Raw genomic sequence first — 15,790 nt, 5'->3', positions numbered from 1 at the left:
TTTCTCCTGTTGACTCTTCAGGACAAGAAGTGGTAATAGCTCTTATGTTCTTTTAAAACCTGTCCACTCACTTGAAAAACTCATTCAATTTGAGTGTGCAACGTCATCTTGTGTATAGACATTGTCTAATATGCCAACCCCTCACTCCAAATAGAATTCCTTCCCCGTTCCCTTTATCAATCAACAGTGCCAATTAACCAGCCTTAAAATGACGATCCTCTAGTAGAAAAGAAGGTTCTCATGCCACCCTTAGGCCTTACTCTTCCCTAAGGATGAGCCAGGAAGAAAGGCAAGAAATCCCGTTCACCAAAGAGTAGGGGGAGTCCAAGAGGTAGTTAATTTCAAGGAAAATGAGTTAGTCACATTTTCTAGGAGTAGAGTATCAGATGGAATAACGTTTACTGCTTTTGTGACTGCAATTTTTCCCCCTTTGTTTAACCAGGCCAGAAGGGTAAAGGCTCAGGGCTCCTTTGTGAATATTCTCTCCTCATTCATGCCTGGACCCACCAGCACTTTCTCCCTGGCACTGGGTAAAATCTGAATTGGTCTTTCCACACCATCAGGGGAAGATCTCCTATCCAGGCTGACCTTACTAAACATATAAAGCTGTTTGGCCTGCTTTGGATCTAAGCTACTGATATATATATAGGCTGCTTCTGGTGTCTTACAAAGTTTTCCATGTGGTTCACCCCAGTGTACTGTTATTTTGCACTGGAATTTCAAGCAGAAGTCTCTGCTAATAGTAGTATTACTCTGCTTCCTCTTGCATTTTCTTTCAAGTATCCAGTGGCCTCAGAAGCAGGAGGCTTGGATGCACTAAGGCAGAATTTGTGGACTCTGATTATACTAGCATAAAATAGTCTCCTTGCCTCTTAAATTAATATCAGGAAGGCAGCACCAAATTTGCTTATCTGTGAGGCTGGACTTGATCTCAGTCTCTTGGTTCCTATTGACTTCGATTTGCAGACTTCAACTATGGAAGAATCTAATATGACATTTATTCATTTTCTCTGGAGAGTGGCCCTGGGAGAGAAATTATTTTACAGAAATAAATTCATATCTCAAGGGTATAAGCAAAGATTTGAATTATTTTTTTATTTTTATTTTTTGGTACGCGGGTCTCTCACTGCTGTGGGCTCTCCCGTCACGGAACACAGGCTCCGGACATGCAGGCTCAGCGGCCATGGCTCACGGGCCCAGCCGCTCCGCGGCATGTGGGATCTTCCTGGACCGGGGCACGAACCCGCGTCCCCTGCATCGTAAGGCGGACTCTCAACCACTGCGCCACCAGGGAAGCCCCCTTGGATCTTTTGAGTTAGCTGGGTTATTTGGGTTTGCCTCCACATCCTTTCCAGGTCTGGTCTCTTTGTCAACTAAAGGTAAACACAGGATACTTGGTGCTCTCAAACGTCTCAGTAAATAAGTATACAGTTAGAACTTACTCTGAGCTCAGCAACACATTGCACATTATCAGAACTATTGTAAAGTGTGTGTGTGTGTATATGTGTGTATGTGTGTGTACACTCCTTTCTGTCCTCTGCGCTCCTCCATAACAGTGCTAGATACTGTTCCAATCTCATTGTACATCTTTTCTCACAATTATCTTGTGAGGAGGGTACACTTACTATTGTGATTTTGCAAATGAGGAAAATGGGGCACAATGAAGTTAAAAGCATCTTGCTCTAGGTCACAGTGGTGAGTTGGGGTCCAAACCTAGGTAGCCTAACTCCAAATCCAAGACGTTTAACTATTATTTTAAGTACTAATCTGACTAGATCAGAATTTAGAACTCTGATTGGGCTCTATTATTGCAGTCATTGTCTCAGTATAGGTTAGAAATTCATGAACGTGCAAGTGTGACTCCCTCATTCTCTTTGTTTCCATGTAGCAGAAGTTAAAGATAAGCCTATATGGCAGAATGCTTCTCTCTCTCTCTCTCTGCCTCTCTGCCTCTCTGTCTCTCTCTCCCCTCTCTTATCTCATATACACATGGAACTCTCATTGACCCAGTCTTGTGCAGCTAATAGGAAATTTGCCTTGAAAAGAGGCTTCCTCTTAGGCCCAAGTTTCAAGCCAAGACCCAGATTACCAGATAGGTTTACATTTGGGACTAGGAACCACACCCTGCTATAAATAAGACATGTATTTGTTTCCTATGCTGCTATAACAAATTACAACAAACTTGGTAGCTTAAAACAGTACAAATTTATTATCTTACAGTTGTGCAGGTTAGAAGTACAAAGTAAGTTTCACTGGGATGAAATCAAAATGTCAGCAGGGCAGTATTCACTCAAAAGGCGCTGTTCTCTTGTCTTTACCAGCTGCTACCGGCCACCTGCATTCTTTTGGCACACGGCCCCTTCCTCCATCTTCAAAGCCAGCCCTGTACTATCTTTAAATCTCTGATTCTGACCCCTTGCATCTATAATCACATCTCCTTCCTCTGTCTCTGACTTTCCTGCCTTCCTCTTATAAGAACATTTGTGATTACACTGGATCTACCCAGATGATACAGGATAATTTCTCCATCACAAGATCCTTAGATGAATCACATTTGTATAGTCTCTTTTGCCATATAAGATAACACATTCACAGGCTCGGGAGATTAGGGCATGGACTAATCCTTTCTAGTACAATTTGCCCTCTGGTCCCCAAAGATTCATATTCATCCCACATACAAAATACACTCACCATAGCCCAACATCCCCCAAAGTCTCACCCATTACATCAACTCAAAGTAAAAAAAAAAAATCTCAACCTAACTTGATCAGTTCCAAAGTCCCAAATTTCAGCAGCAAAATGATCTGAATCAGGTATGGGTAAGATTCATGTAATCTATTCTGGGGCAATATTTCTCATCATCTGTGGACCTGTGAAACTAGAAAACAAGATATTTGCTCCCCATATGTAATGGTAGTACAGGCATAGGCTATCCATCATAATCACATTCAAAAAGGGATCAGATGGAAGGGAAAAGGAGTCACTGGTCCCAAGCAAACTAGAAAACCAGCAGGACACACTCTAGTAGGTTTCAAGGCCTGGGAATGATCTTCTGTGACTTGAGGCTTTATTTTCTGGGCCCAGGACTCCCCTCTCTGAGTCATCTTTCCATTTTCATGAAGGATAGCATATGTTTGCAGCTGAGTGGTTTTATCAGCCTGTTTCTTGCCTGTAGAATTTTGGTAGTCCAACAGCTTTCTTTCATTGCCTTCTCTGTCCCTTTCAGTCTAAGCTGGAAGTGTTCCTGTTGGTATAAAATTCTCTAGATCTTTGTGGATCTCCTGTGTGTCCTGTGGATTCACTCCATTAGATAAGAGGCTCCTTCACAGATCTTTCCTGGATAATCCCATCTCTATTCCTGGCTTCTGCTCAGATAGCTAAGGAGATCCATGAGTCATATGCCTGATCTCTTCCAAGATACCTCTGTGTGACAGGATATTCTGACTGCTTCTTCTAAAGCTCTAGCAAAAAGTTGTCCAATCACATCATTGGCTTTTTCTCCAGGGCAAACTTTCCTCACAGTGAATCTCCTCATTTTAGCATCTCTTGCAATCTGGATACACAGAACTTCCCAAATTCCCAGTTCCTTTTTGTTTAACAATTCTTCCATCAACCTATCTCTTTCCTCTCACATTTTATTATAAGCATCAAGAAAAAACCACTCTGAACCTTCAACAGTTTGCTTGGAAATCCCCTCAGCGAAATATCCAAATTCACTTATAAGTTCTACTTCCCACATGATTATAGGAAACAAATCGAATAAGTTTTCTGTAATTATATAACAAGGGTACATTTTCATAGTTCTTACATGTCCCTCATTAACTCTTGAGCCCTCCCCGTGAGTGCCTTTAATGCCCATATTTCTACCAACAGTTTTTATGAAGATTTAGGTACTCTCTAAGATGATATAAGTTTTCTCTATGAATCCTCACTTCCTTCTGAATCCTCACTAGTAGTCATTAACATCCATATTTCTACTAACAGTCTCTTCAAGGCAATATATATGTTTTCTATTATTCTGCTCAAAATTTTTCCAGCCTCTGCCTGTTTCCCAATTCCAAAGCCACTTCCATTTTTTTTTTTTTGGAAAAAAATCATTCATTTATTCATTGTTTAAACACTAACCAAGTACTGCATACACACACACACACACACACACACACATACACAGAGAGAGAGAGAGAGAGATAGAAATGACGCATCCTATGCAAGGTTTATACGAGTTTAGAGATGAAAAAAAATTGCTCTGTCCTTAAGAAGCAAAGATATTTGGACATCTTACTGGAAATGAGAATAAGTATTTGCTTCACAGGGCAAATGAGGATTAAATGAGTTAATGAATACAAACTCCCTCTACAATTCCTGGCACATGATCGATAACCATTTCTTGTTATTACTAACATCAGTTGTTGGTGGAACTGTAAGAGATGACAGCCCAGTGGTTCTCAAACTTTCACATGCATCAGAATCACCTGGAGGACTCATCTCTAACCAGCTCTTCTAAGCCCCACCTATCATTATTACTCTGATGCCTCTCTCTGATAACTGCATATCATATCAGAAATTTTTATTTTATTAACCTTAAAGAAAGCAGTTTTATAAATACTATGTTTATACACATTTGTGCGTGGATAGGTGAGAGGAGGGGAGAGATCTCTGGACAGGGAGGCTATACAGGTGGTCACCCGTACAACCCGTATAACTCATCAATCAGTTTGAAAACCACTAGTATTCGTTACCTATTGTAGGGTAAAACATTCCCTCCCCAATGTTCTTTATTTTAAGTCATACTCCCCCAAAAGGGGAAGGCCCTGGGCTGTGGAATGTAGAAGTCTTAAACATAGAAGCTCCAACAGTGAATATTTAACTCAGTTTCTGAGCATCAGGAATTCGGGCATGACTTAATTGGACGCTCTGCTTCAGAGTCTCTCACAATACTGCAATCAAGATGTTCATGGGGCTGAGGTCTCATCTGCAGACTTGACTGGACAAGGATCTGCTTCCAAGTTTACTTACATGGTTTTTGGTAGGATTTAGACTGAACCCCTCAGGTCCTCACTAATTATACTGGCCAGAAGCCTCTCTCATTTTCCTTGCCCTGTGGGCCTCTCCGGTATATTAGCTTGCTTCATCAAAGCCAGGGAGACAGAGGTAGAGAGAGTGTGCTGGCAAGATGAAAGTCACAGTCTTTTGATACCTGATCATAAAGGTGACATCCCATCACCTTTGCCACAGTCCATTGGTTATAAGCAAGACACTAGATTCAGCCCACTTTCAAGGCAAGAGGATGCCACAAAGGTGCAAATACCAGCAGTGGAGATGACTGTGAGCCATATCCAAAGCTACCTGCCACACCACTCATATAAACAAAACTCTTCATTTTACAGATGAGGAAATTGAGGCTCAGAAAGAGCAGATGGCTTCAATACGATCACATAGCCAGTCTACATCCCTGACTAGAACCCTAGTGCTTGTTCTGTTATATATCAGTACAAAATTCTCTCCATTTCATCTCTATTGCAGACATCACAAACAATACATCGATTAAAAACAAAAGAACAAGAAAAAAATGTTCTGATGGAATAAGAGCTTATAAGTTTATCATTCCAAAACTGTAATTCTAATAGAATTTGGAAGGCATTTGCCTGATCATCACCGTAATCAAGAACTCAAGAAATAAAAATGTAATAATAAAAATAGTGCTAACGAATAATCACTTATTGGGTGCTTTGTTCAAATAACACAAAGATAAGCATTTTCTTTTGGATCTTATCTATACAGTCTAGAAGGCAATTTCCTTATCTCTTTACCAAGAGAATGTATATCTCTCTAGACCCTATGAGGTTCTCCTATATCTTTCAAAACTAAATGTACCTTGTAAATATATATATCATAGACCTCCTCAAGTGATACTTATTCCCCAGACAGCTGACTAGAAAAGGCTCATTTCAGTTTCAGTAAACATTTATTAACCACTAATTGTAAGTAAGGTATATGCCAGGCTCTAAGGGATCAGCAATGAATAGGACAAGAGGGGTTAATGCTCTAATGGTTCTTCAGATCTACTGGAGAAAACAGACATTTTTAAACTTTATAGATAATTAATTCATGTGCAAAATGCTTGGAAGGTAGAATACAGATTGTTATGGGAGAATATAATAGTGAGTTCTAACCTAACACAAGGGTGTAGAAAGAAGTGATAATTAAGCTAAGATCTGAACTGGACTTAGAAATTTACATATTCTGTTCCCTGATCTAGGCAAACGGGTAAAGCAAGAACATCCAAGGCAGTCTCCAAGGTGAGAAAGCTGACTTTATTGGTAAGATGAAATCACAGAAAATATCACGAGTTCTCTTTACTCATGATTGGGAACTAACAAAATAGTCATCATTACTACATTCGGTTGTTGGCAACAGTTTTAACTGAGCCCTGGGTCTGTCACACTTGGCAATTTGGTTCTAGAGTTAACCTGACTTCTTGACAGAGGGCATATGTCTGGAGACTAAAGCTCATGGAAGTAAATCTTCCTTTACTTAAAGCAGGGTAGATATCCAATTATTGACTTTGGGACAATTTCCCAAATTTCCAAAATGAATACAGGTCAGGCGCATGCCCCACGGGTTGAGAAGGTTTATGCAGGACAGATGGGTACTTTTCATGGGGAACCGACTCCATAGGAGAAGTAAACTTCCCAAGGAGAGGTTTTAAAAATTAATCATTGGTAATTTTCATTAATGACGAGTCATTAGTGCTAAATCATTCGCAATCCGCTTCCCAACAACAATGGGTAAAGGGATGCATCAGAACAGAGAGCTCTGGGTAAAAGCTGGGATGCCAGCCACTCAGGAGAACTGTGCCCCAGGCCTCCCTGGAGGGGACGCATTTGCTAAGTAGGAAATGCAGCTCTCCCAGAGGAAGCCACAGCACAGTATTTTTTACAATGCCATCTAGTGGACATTAAAATCATTGCACAAGACTCCAAACACCTATGTTCTAGTCCTTGCTCTGACACTTAGCTCAAGCCAAAAAGCTGATACCAGTCCCTGAACACTTTTGTTTAGTGAGTAATACCAAACATCATTTTTGCCATTACAATAACCTGTAAGTCTCCTTTATCTATAATATGGAGGGAAACAACAGCAACCTCTCAGAGTTGTTATGTCGATAAAGTTATTTTCAAAGGCTGGAGTTGTAGTACCTGGTTAATGGAGAATAAAGGCAGGAAAGGAGGAGAGAAATTCTTGAAATAGTCAAGAGTAAAGATGGTAAATGGTAAAGATGAGCTGTTCAGGAGATTCCTATGGGTGTCCCAATGTAACCAAGAGATGGCCGGTGTAGAAGAGAAAACACAGACTGAGGAATAGATAAAGGTGGATCAAAAGCTGATTCCATAACTTAATAGTGGTGTGACAACAGGGAAGAGGCTACCCTTTCTGAATCTGTTCCTTCATCTATAAAAAGTGGTAGCTATACCTACCTCACATTGATAGTCCTGAGATTAAGAGAAAACGCTTCCAAATAGAAGATGCTTATGGATGTCAATTCCCTTCCCACTTTCTGCATCAAACCCTCAGCTGGTTTTAGGGCTCAAATAATTCATTCTTTTCTATTAGATCACTTGAAGTTAGGGTTTTGGCTCTTCCAAATCCTCTTAATCCCTTCCCACCAAGTTCCTACTCTGACACTCTTCACTCCAAGGAAGCAACTGGTTCCAATCAGGTTGTCCATCACAAGTCAGACATTTCTAACTAGCTTTTTCCCAGAAGTTGCTAGAAGGCTATTCATACTTCTGTCCGCTCCTCGCAGAAAATCTATAGTAATTGTTCTTCCCATGGGTCACCCAACACAGAGAAGACAGCTGCAGCAGCCTGCTGACTCTTGACCCAGAAGATAAGTTGCTCAGCTGATACTTTTTTCTGCCCATTTCCCCCCATTCTTCTCTCACCTTCAAAGTTTTTTGTTTTTAATTCATCGGAACATCAGTCTGTTGCCCTCACAGTATGAGACAGCTTTTTGCCTCTCTATCCTGTATGCCTAAGTGAGTAATGCCCCAGAGCTGGGAGAGTAATAAAGGATGACAAGGTTTTTAATTCAATGCTGAGAAAAATAAGTATATGTCCCCTATTTCTATGTAAAGGTTCATTCTTAGTCGGAGGGACGTGCCATCACTTCAAAAAGGCTCCCTTCCTTCCTGATGTTGGTTTGTTCCTCTTGGAGACAAAAATAATATTTTCCTCAGCAAAGGTGATTTTCCTCCTGTGAAGCCTGTGGACAACTGAATTGATTTTGCAAGCAAAACAATTTTAGTCTATTTATCTTCTCAGGATGATCACCTTCACTGAATCATTTTGTCATCTCTTTGCTGTCGGTTTCTGTAACAGAGAAGATTGTAGGCCTTCATACTTTATTTTTTTTAACATCTTTACTGGAGTATAATTGCTTCACAATGGTGTGTTAGTTTCTGCTTTATAACAAAGTGAATCAGCTATACATATACATATATCCCCAGATCTCCTCCCTCTTGCGTCTCCCTCCCACCCTCCCTATCCCACACCTCTAGGTGGTCACAAAGCACCGAGCTGATCTCCCTGTGCTATGCGGCTGCTTCCCATTAGCTATCTATTTTACATTTGGTAGTATATATAAGTCCAAGGCCTTTGAAACAGAAAACTAGATACGGAATAACACAATGGCATCCATGTAACTGGTAGGAGTTAAATGTTTTATTATTTTAACACTCTAGATTGGTTTTCTCCAATAGCTCTCCAAAAATGATTTTATAGATAAAATTTAGTAAAAGTGAGAGTTACTATAAAATAGCTATATTGAAGACTCAGTTTTTTCACATTTCTTTTTCTTCCATTTGGAAAGTTGAAAAAGAGCCTTAAGACATGAATTTCACTTTTTCATTATAAAATCAATGCATATATTGGTTAAAAAAGAAACAACATAAAAATGTCTAGAAGAATTTAAGATGAAAAGTAAGTCTTCCCCTACCTTTATCCCCAGATATAATCTGTATATAGAGTTTTATGTGTGTAAGTATATAGGCATATACATAAATAAAATCCTATTACCCAGCTTCTTCCATATAGTATATTTTGGAGATCTTTTTATACCAACACTTATAAATCTACCTCGTGTTTAAGTGGCCACACATCACAAATATTTCTGCATCTATCATAATTTATTTACCCAGTCCTGACTGATTTTTTTCAGAAATTTTAGCAAATAACAATTACAAACTATGCTTCATAGAACAGCCTTTAAAATCTATCTTTATATTTTTGGATGGGTAAAACTGCATGATATAGATGAGCAGTGGAATTGCTGGGCCAAATGGTAAGAGGGGCAAGAGCGAGGATGCAAAGCTTTCCAGTTGACATGTTTGCAAGTCCAGTTGACAAGCAGACGCTGAGTCCTTGGTACATCTACCCCAATCTTTCTGGGAGACTGATGGAACTAAAAATCAGTACAAGGTAGATTATAATCACATGAATCTTGCCACTTTAAATTCTCTACCATTTCTTTGGGTTTTTTGTTAGTTTGCTTGTTTTAGCTTTTCCCCATTTCCCCTCTTCTTACCTTCTCCCTATTGAAGTAGAGGGGAATAGCTTGGATAATATAATGATGGGAGAGGCCTCTAATCCAAGTTTTGACCTCCTGAGTCTCTCTGACGCCACTGAGATGTGGCTGGTCTGGTTTTGTCTCTGGACTTTCTTCCCTGATACCTGATAAGGTTGGCTGATCTGTTCCAGGTTTTGAGCGTTTGCAGATCCACTGCTGACAACCACCACGGACTTTACCATTGCCTCTGGTCATGAATTCCCTATACTTTACAGCCTTCCTGTACTAACCCCAGATTTCTTCAGTCCACTTGTCCTCTAAAGCAATTCCATGCTTCTTGATTAAGGCACAAAGTACTTACTGAATTTCCTACGTGCTATGTCCAGGCCGGGGACAGCTGAGAGCACCATCTCAGGCTCATGCACATCAACACCAACCTCCCCCAAGGCTGCTCTACAGCTCCTGGGCTTCGCTGCACGTGGCAGGAGGTAAAGCCCCAACCTGCATAAACTCCGGTCCTCCCTCCACCTAGTATCTTTGGTTCTTTGGGGCAAGTAAGTGGCCATAGGAATTCTATTGCCATTCTCAGGGTCCCAGGTTGTATCAGAACCTAATCTAATCCCCTTCTGATTTTCTCTATTTTCATCCACTTCTCTTACTTTATTTCCTCTCACAGTTTGGGAGAGCTTTTGCCATCATATACCACCTCTCCCTACATTATGGCTTTTTGAAAAACTCTCTGCTCAGATCTCCAGCTTAATTCTTGATACGTAAAGGGAAGTTTTCGGAACCTTGTAAATTCTTTATTCTCTTAGTAACACCAGTCTTTCAAGATTATTGACTTGCTATGGACTAAACAAAAGCCTAGTTTGTAGCTCAGTGGTTCGTATAGTTTTGGGCCTCTCTGCCCTAACCTGGAAGCAAGGCTTATTACTGATCAACAGGTGGAGAGCCTCAGAATGTCATGATTGACTGGAAACCAAAATATACAGGGAAAACTTCCTGGAATCTACAATATTCCTTTCCAAAAGGTCCAGTACCAACACCTTTGGCATCAAGTGTCAGGAAACACATACTCCAGAATGTGAAGCAAGGGGCTGGAAGACAGTTAGCTAAGCAGGCTGCCTGAAGGATCATCGAAGTCTGCAATAATGGGAGACAATCCTCTGCTGGTCTTCTTGGCTTGCCCACCAGGGTGTTCTTTCTTAGTCAAGCAACACTCACGGAACACCCTTCAAGTGTTTTATGTTGATGCTTCTTTAATTTTATGGGCTCCATAAAGTTCAAGTTGGTTTACAGAGTGGCTGCCCATGATTATATTCTTTACCCACAGCCAGGCCCCTGGGCACTGGGAATTTATTTTCTCCCCCCTGCCCTAGAGAAATGGTATGAGCAGGTATAGCCCAGGGGCCTATCTAGGTCCCTGGATACACATTTCAGTAAGTTTGAGTTTAAACATTTTTGTATGATAATTTATGATAATTGCCCAGAAGTGGCAATTATATGGATGGAGGTTCTATAGGGGACCAGGAAGAGTCTTCGACAATATCTTTTATTATTTTCACATTTTATTTGTTATTAATAAAGGGCACTAAGCCTCATGCAAATACAGAAGTTCAGAAAGAGTCACAAACGCTATCAAGAATGCAGAAGACACAAAGACCCCAGAAATGAACCAAAACTGTACCTGACTCTCAGAGTACCCCTCCTCCTTTCTACCTACCCTGACGCTATTCCCATATCAGTTAACAATATTTTCTTAACATCAAAAAGAGTTCTTTTGTCAGACTATCTCCATCTTATCTTAGCAGGTGAATAAATCATCAGGAAATCTCCACATCAGTAGCCATGTGAGAGAGAAGAAAATCACATGAACTCAAGAGTAGGGAACAAAAATATATGTAAATCTTTCAATCTGTAACACCAACATTAGACCCTAACACACAGTTTCTTTTTTTTTCCTTCCTCTCTTCCTCCCTCCCTCACTGACCTTCCCTTTCTTCTCTCCCTTCCTCCTTCCCTTCCTTCAGTTCTTTTTCTTTTTTTTTCCTTTCCTTTGTCTATCTTTTTTTTTGCTCTTCCCTTCTTTGTGTCTTTCCTTCATTCTTTCTATTTATCTTACTTTCCCTCCTTCTTTTGTCATTCAATAAACATTTGAGTGCCTACTATGTAACAGGCACTATGCTTAACACTAGCTATAAGAGAAAAAAAGAGAGAAAGGGCCCTTGCCTTTTCAAGTTTACAATCTAGTAAGTGGGGCTCACTGCATGCTGATAAAGTCAATAAACACTTCCTTCACCTTACGGCTCTTTGTATTCCTAAATAGAATGGTTAGGAAAATCATCAGCGCTAAACAGCTCTAAAGAAGACTACTTCCAGTGCAGGGGCCACTAACTATAAAGTCCTATAGGGCCACAGCAAGATCCTTTCTGACCCACCTCCTAGAGAAATGGAAATAAAAACAAAAATAAACAAATGGGACCTAATGAAACTTCAAAGCTTTTGCACAGCAAAGGAAACCATAAACAAGATAAAAAGACAACCCTCAGAATGCGAGAAAATATTTGCAAATGAAGCAACTGACAAAAGATTAATCTCCAAAATTTACAAGCAGCTCATGCAGCTCTATAACAAAAAAACAAACAACTTAATCCAAAAATGGGCAGAAGACCTAAATAGACATTTCTCCAAAGAAGATATACAGACTGCCAACAAACACATGAAAGAATGCTCAACATCAGTAATCATTAGAGAAATGCAAATCAAAACTACAATGAGATATCATCTCACCCAGTCAGAATGGCCATCATCAAAAAATCTAGAAACAATAAATGCTGGAGAGGGTGTGGAGAAAAGGGAACACTCTTGCACTGCGGGTGGGAATGTGAATTGGTACAGCCACTATGGAGAACAGTATGGAGGTTCCTTAAAAAACTACAAATAGAACTACCATATGACCCAGCAATCCCACTAGTGGGCATATACCCTGGGAAAACCAAAATTCAAAAAGAGTCATGTACCAAAATGTTCATTGCAGCTCTATTTACAATAGCCCGGAGATGGAAACAACCTAAGTGCCCATCATCGGATGAATGGATAAAGACGCTGTGGCACATATATACAATGGAATATTACTCAGCCATAAAAAGAAACGAAATTGAGCTATTTGTAATGAGGTGGATAGACCTAGAGTCTGTCATACAGAGTGAAGTAAGTTCGAAAGAAAAAGACAAATACCGTATGCTAACACATATATATGGAATTTAAGAAAAAAAAATGTCATGAAGAACCTAGGGGTAAGACAGGAATAAAGACGCAGACCTACTGGATAACGGACTTGAGGATATGGGGAGGGGGAAGGGTGAGCTGTGACAGGGCGAGAGAGAGTCATGGACATATATACACTAACAAATGTAGTAAGGTAGATAGCTAGTGGGAAGCAGCCACATGGCACAGGGATTTTGGCTCGGTGCTTTGTGACAGCCTGGAGGGGTGGGATAGGGAGGGTGGGAGGGAGGGAGACGCAAGAGGGAAGACATATGGGAACATATGTATATGTATAAGTGAATCACTTTGTTATAAAGCAGAAACTAACACACCATTGTAAAGCAATTATACCCCAATAAAGATGTTAAAAAAATAAAAAATAAAGCCATCTAACAAAAATGTCTGATCAATAGTGGCAAGGGTTCTATATGCTAATGAAACCAAGGGCTATATAAAAAATGTCTTCCTTTGTTCTATGATACCTCCTCAGTATTGAAGAGTATCAAAGAGACGTAGCATCTTCCAGGCACGTCAGCCTTAGTGGTAACAATAAATACCGGGGCTTGCTGAAACATCTCTACTATTCCTAGAACTTGAAGCCATCCTGACATTTCATTTCTAGTTTCTCTGACCTTTTATTGTCTACTTTTTGCCAGGTACTGTTACGCAAAGGTGATGCTGTGTATTCCTGAGTACACTGTCTAATGGGGGAGATATTTTAGGGAACACTTGCAATAGAGTATGGTGAGTATATCAGACATATAATAAAGAACACTGATGACACAAAGGAAGGAGTAATCAACTCTGCTTAAATGAGTCAAAGAAAACTTTTGCTGAGTTGCTTGAGTTGGGCTTTAAAGAATCAAAGGACCACCAGAAGTTGCCAAGAGTATTCAAGACAGAGGAATAATATTGCAAACACACCATGGCATGAAAATCAGAGCATTCCTTTCCTCTACAATATAAGAGGCATGAGATAGAATGGTGAGGAATGAGGAAAAGAGGTAGGCAGGGCTATGCTGGCTTCCATAAGGCTCCTAGGAAACACTTCTTAATCTGACTTGAAAAAATTCATTAAAGAGCTAAAAAGAGGTTTGCTTGTTACTATAGTATACTTTGCAGAGAGGCCATATATTGAAAAGGCTGATAGAAACATGGATTGTTCAATTAGACGTGCTTAGGAGAAAGGCGGGTCTCAGCCATTCTTAGAGCACAGGAACATGTGCGTATTCAGGCCAGAGAACGTGAAGAGCTGGAAAAGCTGTAGATGCCAACACCCTGGGATACAAACATGACTCTACGGGGTTAGGAAAAGAAACTGAGCCTCGAGTTCGTAATTTCTGGCTACAGGTCCAACCAAGCAGCTGAACACCATCCATCTCACATTCTTTCATTAATTCAACAAACATTTGTTGAGTTCCTACCACGTGCAAGCCTCTGTTTAAATGCTGGTAATTAAAAAAAAATGAACAGAGCAATTTCCAGGCTTCATGGAATATTCATTGTAGTGGAAGGAGACAAAACAATACACAGAGAAACAAGTATATCAGAGGATGATAAATGCCATGAAGAAAAAGAAAACAGGTTAAGGAGTCCAGCAAGTATGGAAGTGAGTGGAAGAGGAATACGATTTACGTAGAATGGTCAGAAAAGGCCTAACAGGTGGTGTTTGAACTGAGACCTGGTTCAAACTGTGAAGCTGTGAAGCTCTCTGGAGGAAGAGCATCATGTTTGGCATGGTAGGGAATCAGTTAGGATGGCTGTGTAGCCCAAGAGGATTGGTGAAGAGAGAGAGACAGACGGAGAGAGAAGGATAAAGATGAAATCAAAGGTGACAGGATAGCAGCAAGTAGGGCCTCAGAGGAAGGGTGACTGTAAACCGGGTCAGCTTACATTTATATATGGCTGTTGTCTAGACATAATTATTAATAGCATCTTCTTTCTTTCCCAAAATAGTCCCACTTGGGATAATAAATTATATGGTTACCCTGCTCACAGGTGATTTTAAGAGTGCTGGCTCTGATTCTGAATAAGATGGGAAGCCCTTAGAGGATTTTAAGCAGAGGGATGCCATGATCGAACTTACACTTCAAAAGAATCACTCCAGCTTCAGGGATGAGATGCAAGGGTTAAAGCAAAGAGACCCTGTGGGGAGGCTATTGAAATCATCCAGGCAAGAGAAGAGATGGTGTGAACCAGGGCATAAGTGGTAAAGATAGCAAGGAGTAGCAGATTCTGGTTATATTTTGGGTTTTTTTTTTTGTTTTTTTGCAGTACGCGGGCCTCTCACTGTTGTGGCCTCTCCCTTTGCGGAGCACAGGCTCCAGACGCGCAGGCCCAGCGGCCATGGCTCACAGGCTCAGCCGCTCCGCGGCATATGGGATCTTCCTGGACGGGGGCACAAACCCGTATCCCCTGCATTGGCAGGAAGATTCCCAAACACTGCGCCACCAGGGAAGCCCCTCTGGTTATATTTTGAAGGTTGAACCGATAGGATTTGCTGAGGGATTGGAAGTAGGATGTGAAAGAATGAGAGAAGCTCAGCTATTCTCTGCGTGTCTGTGTGTGTTCTTGGTGCTTATGTCTGACCTTTTTGCCTAAGGAAAAAGATAATTGTTGTTTGATTTTTTTGTTAAGTATTTTCAAATTTGTAGAAAAAAATTGCAAGGTCAGAAACAAAGAACATCTATAAACCCTTCACTCTTTTCCCCCAAGAATGATGCCAAGGTTTGGGGACTGAGTACTTGGATGTTACTTACCTATTTCTCTTGCAGAAGTAGACAGTCCTTAAGACCTAGGGGAAAGTTTCGCCAAGTTTGAAATCTCACAAAAAGCTAGCAATGCTTTTTGACTCCCTTGCTCCACACCTAAGAATCTACTCTCAATGTAGAATGGTGTAATACAAGTAAAAACATATGTTTGTAGGAATCCTAACAGTATTATCTAGAAGACAAG

General features: G+C 40.5%; 1 protein-coding gene across 7 annotated transcripts in view; it reads right to left on the bottom strand.

Moving 5' to 3' along the window:
- KCNA4 (potassium voltage-gated channel subfamily A member 4) overlaps positions 1-15,790 on the bottom strand; it is an 865,487-nt gene that overhangs the window by 697,576 nt on the left and 152,121 nt on the right. The window contains exon 4 of one of the 7 annotated variants that reach the window (XR_010946100.1): positions 909-1,023. The exons of the other annotated variants lie outside the window; for them this stretch is intronic. The gene's annotated coding sequence lies outside the window, so the exon portion shown is untranslated. Of the gene's footprint in view, positions 1-908; positions 1,024-15,790 lie in introns of those variants that run through there. 7 annotated transcript variants of the gene reach the window in all.

The sequence above is a fragment of the Pseudorca crassidens genome, chromosome 9 (assembly GCF_039906515.1).
Source record: "Pseudorca crassidens isolate mPseCra1 chromosome 9, mPseCra1.hap1, whole genome shotgun sequence".
NCBI classification, from domain to species: Eukaryota; Metazoa; Chordata; class Mammalia; order Artiodactyla; family Delphinidae; genus Pseudorca; species Pseudorca crassidens.
The sequence above is the reverse complement of the archived record's forward strand: the minus strand, read 5'-3'. Positions and strand labels throughout refer to the sequence as shown.